Source organism: Oncorhynchus keta, unplaced genomic scaffold, assembly GCF_023373465.1.
Source record: "Oncorhynchus keta strain PuntledgeMale-10-30-2019 unplaced genomic scaffold, Oket_V2 Un_contig_18663_pilon_pilon, whole genome shotgun sequence".
Classification (NCBI taxonomy): Eukaryota; Metazoa; Chordata; class Actinopteri; order Salmoniformes; family Salmonidae; genus Oncorhynchus; species Oncorhynchus keta.
Window position 1 is genome coordinate 77,501 of NW_026281039.1, and position 5,000 is coordinate 82,500.

At 48.6% G+C, this 5,000-nt stretch overlaps 1 long non-coding RNA gene across 1 annotated transcript; it reads right to left on the reverse strand.

Annotated features, from left to right (window-relative positions):
- Window positions 1-474: 474 nt before the first annotated feature.
- Window positions 475-1,211, reverse strand: LOC127920228 (uncharacterized). The gene is made up of 3 exons (XR_008105435.1): window positions 1,068-1,211; window positions 834-960; window positions 475-767 (listed from the first exon to the last, which is right to left on the reverse strand). It is a non-coding gene; the product is annotated as an uncharacterized LOC127920228 (long non-coding RNA).
- Between the last annotated feature and the right edge of the window lie 3,789 nt (window positions 1,212-5,000).

The window sequence follows — 5,000 nt, forward strand, 5'->3', positions numbered from 1 at the left end:
ACTAACTGCTCTAACCACTAGGCTACCTGGCTCTAACCACTAGGCTACCTGGCTCTAACCACTAGGCTACCTGGCTCTAACCACTAGGCTACCTGCTCTAAACACTAGGCTACCTGGCTCTAACCGCTAGGCTACCTGCTCTAACCGCTAGGCTACCTGCTCTAACCACTAGGCTACCTGCTCTAGCCACTAGGCTACCTGATCTAACCACTAGGCTACCTGGCTCTAACCACTAGGCTACCTGCTCTAAACACTAGGCTACCTGCTCTATCCACTAGGCTACCTGCTCTAACCACTAGGCTACCTGCTCTAAACACTAGGCTACCTGCTCTATCCACTAGGCTACCTGCTCTAACCACTAGGCTACCTGCTCTAACCACTAGGCTACCTGCTCTAAACACTAGGCTACCTGCTCTAACCACTAGGCTACCTGCTCTAACCACTAGGCTACCTGCTCTAAACACGAGGCTACCTGCTCTAACCACTAGGCTACCTGCTCTAACCACTAGGCTACCTGCTCTAACCACTAGGCTACCTGCTCTATCCACTAGGCTACCTGCTCTAACCACTAGGCTACCTGCTCTAACCACTAGGCTACCTGCTCTAACCACTAGGCTACCTGCTCTAACCACTAGGCTACCTGCTCTAACCACTAGGCTACCTGCTCTAACCACTAGGCTACCTGCTCTAACCACTAGGCTACCTGTCTCTAACCACTAGGCTACCTGCTCTAACCACTAGGCTACCTGCTCTAACCACTAGGCTACCTGTCTCTAACCACTAGGCTACCTGTCTCTAACCACTAGGCTACCTGTCTCTAACCACTAGGCTACCTGCTCTAACCACTAGGCTACCTGCTCTAACCACTAGGCTACCTGCTCTAACCACTAGGCTACCTGCTCTAACCACTAGGCTACCTGTCTCTAACCACTAGGCTACCTGCTCTAACCACTAGGCTACCTGCTCTAACCACTAGGCTACCTGTCTCTAACCACTAGGCTACCTGTCTCTAACCACTAGGCTACCAGCTCTAACCACTAGGCTACCTTCTCTAACCACTAGGCTACCTGCTCTAACCACTAGGCTACCTGCTCTAACCACTAGGCTACCTGCTCTAACCACTAGGCTACCTGCTCTAACCACTAGGCTATCTGCTCTAACCACTAGGCTACCTGTCTCTAACCACTAGGCAACCTGCTCTAACCACTAGGCTACCTGTCTCTAACCACTAGGCTACCTGCTCTAACCACTAGGCTACCTGGCTCTAACCACTAGGCTTCCTGCTCTAACCACTAGGCTACCTGTATAATGAATATGCATAATAAGTAATATATTACTTACCACGTGCATCAACATAATAACAGTGTTCCTCTAGATTATTCACACAGGTTGTCATAACAACCTTATTGGAGTATGAAGTTGTGCACTGTTAGTGGAACCTGACCTGGCCTAGACAGAGACAGACCTGACCTGGCCTAGACAGAGACAGACCTGACCTGGCCTAGACAGAGACAGACCTGACCTGGCCAAGACAGAGACAGACCTGACCTGGCCTAGACAGAGACAGACCAGACCTGGTCTCGACAGAGACAGACCTGACCTAGACAGAGACAAACCTGACCTGGCCTATACAGAGACAGACCAGACCTGGTCTCGACAGAGACAAACCTGACCTTCTGTAGCTCATTTGGTAGAGCATGGCGCTTGTAACGCCAGGGTAGTGGGTTCGATTCCCGGGACCACCCATACGTAGAATGTATGCACACATGACTGTAAGTCGCTTTGGATAAAAGCGTCTGCTAAATGGCATATATTTTTTTTATTATATTACAGTCCAGACCTGGCCTAGTGTACCTGGCCTAGGCAGACACAGACCTGACCTGGCCTAGACAGAGACAGACCTGACCTGGCCTAGACAGAGACAGACCTGACCTGGCCTAGACAGACCCCATCTCCAGCCTTAGTGTACCTGACCTAGACAGAGACAGACCTGGCCTAGAGAGGCCCCATCTCCAGTCTTAGTTCACCTGGCCTAGACAGAGACAGACCTGGCCTAGACAGAGACAGACCTGGCCTAGACAGAGACAGTCCCCATCTCCAGCCTTAGTGTTCCTATCTAAGACAGAGTGGCTGTTCCACTGGATGTCATAAGGTGAATGCACCAATTTGTAAGTCGCTCTGGATAAGAGCGTCTGCTAAATGACTTAAATGTAAATGTAAGACAGAGACACCGTCATTACCACTGATATCCAGCAGGTGGCAGCAGTTCTCCGGTCAACATAATAACACAATTTTTTCACCTTTATTTAACTAGGCAAGTCAGTTAAGAACAGTGGGTTAACTGCCTGTTCAGGGGCAGAACGACAGATTTGTACCTTGTCAGCTTGGGGATTTGAACTTGCAACCTTGCGGTTACTAGCCCAACGCTCTAACCGCTAGGTTACCCTGCCGCCCCAATCCACATTGTCGGCCCAAGTGATGATGATGATGATGATGATGATGATGATGATGATGATGATGATGATGATGATGATGATGATGATGATGATGATGATGATTCACTACATGGCCAGCAGTGGTCTGTTTTTCATGGTTCAGGCCCCTCAGTTCCAGTGAAGGGAAGTCTTAACGCTACAGCATACAATGACATTCTAGATGATTCTGTGCTTCCAACTTTGTGGCAACAGTTTGGGGAAGTGCCCAACCTCACTGCTCTTGTGGCTGAATGGAAGCAAGGTCCCGCAGCAATGTCCCAACATCTAGTGGAAAGTTTTCCCAGATTGGTGGAGGATGTTATAGCAGCAATGTTCCAACATCTAGTGGAAAGCCTTCCCAGAAGAGTGGAGGCTGTTATAGCAGCAATGTCCCAACATCTACTGGAAAGCCTTCCCAGAAGAGTGGAGGCTGTTATAGCAGCAATGTTCCAACATCTAGTGGAAAGCCTTCCCAGAAGAGTGGAGGCTGTTATAGCAGCAATGTTCCAACATCTAGTGGAAAGCCTTCCCAGAAGAGTGGAGGCTGTTATAGCAGCAATGTTCCAACATCTAGTGGAAAGCCTTCCCAGAAGAGTGGAGGCTGTTATAGCAGCAATGTTCCAACATCTAGTGGAAAGCCTTCCCAGAAGAGTGGAGACTGTTATAGCAGCAATGTTCCAACATCTAATGGAAAGCCTTCCCAGAAGAGTGGAGGCTGTTATAGCAGCAATGTTCCAACATCTAGTGGAAAGTCTTCCCAGAAGAGTGGAGGCTGTTATAGCAGCAATGTTCCAACATCTAGTGGAAAGCCTTCCCAGAAGAGTGGAGGCTGTTATAGCAGCAATGTTCCAACATCTAGTGGAAAGCCTTCCCAGAAGAGTGGAGGCTGTTATAGCAGCAATGTTCCAACATCTAGTGGAAAGCCTTCCCAGAAGAGTGGAGGCTGTTATAGCAGCAATGTTCCAAGGCTGTTATCAGCAATGAAACATCTAGTGGAAAGCCTTCCCAGAAGAGTGGAGGCTGTTATAGCAGCAATGTTCCAACATCTAGTGGAAAGCCTTCCCAGAAGAGTGGAGGCTGTTATAGCAGCAATGTTCCAACATCCATATTAAAGCCTTCCCAGAAGAGTGGAGGCTGTTATAGCAGCAAATTCCCAGAAGGACCAACTCCATATTAAAGCCTTCCCAGAAGAGTGGAGGCTGTTATAGCCAAGGGGGACCAACTCCATATTAATGACTTCCCAGAAGAGTGGAGGCTGTTATAGGGGGACCAACTCCATATTAATGACTTCCCAGAAGAGTGGAGGCTGTTATAGCAGCAAAGGGGGGACCAACTCCATATTAATGACTTCCCAGAAGAGTGGAGGCTGTTATAGCAGCAAAGGGGGGACCAACTCCATATTAATGACTTCCCAGAAGAGTGGAGGCTGTTATAGCAGCAAAGGGGGACCAACTCCATATTAATGACTTCCCAGAAGAGTGGAGGCTGTTATAGCAGCAAAGGGGGACCAACTCCATATTAATGCCTTCCCAGAAGAGTGGAGGCTGTTATAGCAGCAAAGGGGGTTCCAACTCCAGGGGGACTTCCCAACTAGCCATATTAATGCCTTCCCAGAAGAGTGGAGGCTGTTATATCAGCAAAGGGGGACCAACTCCATATTAAAGCCTTCCCAGAAGAGTGGAGGCTGTTATAGCAGCAAAGGGGGACCAACTCCATATTAATGCCTTCCCAGAAGAGTGGAGGCTGTTATAGCAGCAAAGGGGGACCAACTCCATATTAAAGCCTTCCCAGAAGAGTGGAGGCTGTTATAGCAGCAAAGGGGGACCAACTCCATATTAATGCCTTCCCAGAAGAGTGGAGGCTGTTATAGCAGCAAAGGGGGACCAACTCCATATTAATGACTTCCCAGAAGAGTGGAGGCTGTTATAGCAGCAAAGGGGGACCAACTCCATATTAATGACTTCCCAGAAGAGTGGAGGCTGTTATAGCAGCAAAGGGGGACCAACTCCATATTAAAGCCTTCCCAGAAGAGTGGAGGCTGTTATAGGGGGGGACCAACTCCATATTAATGCCTTCCCAGAAGAGTGGAGGCTGTTATAGCAGCAAAGGGGGACCAACTCCATATTAATGCCTTCCCAGAAGAGTGGAGGCTGTTATAGCAGCAAAGGGGACCAACTCCATATTAATGCCTTCCCAGAAGAGTGGAGGCTGTTATAGAGGGGGACCAACTCCATATTAATGCCTTCCCAGAAGAGTGGAGGCTGTTATAGCAGCAAAGGGGGACCAACTCCATATTAATGCCTTCCCAGTAGAGTGGAGGCTGTTATAGCAGCAAAGGGGTCCAACTCCATATTAAAGCCTTCCCAGAAGAGTCCACATACTGTTGGTCATGTAATATATGTTAAGGGTACCAACTATATAGGTTATGTAGTGCCTTCCCAGAAGAGTTATGCTGTTATAGGGGGACCAACTCCATATTAAAGCCTTCCCAGAAGAGTAGCTGTTATATAGGGGGTTATGTAGTGT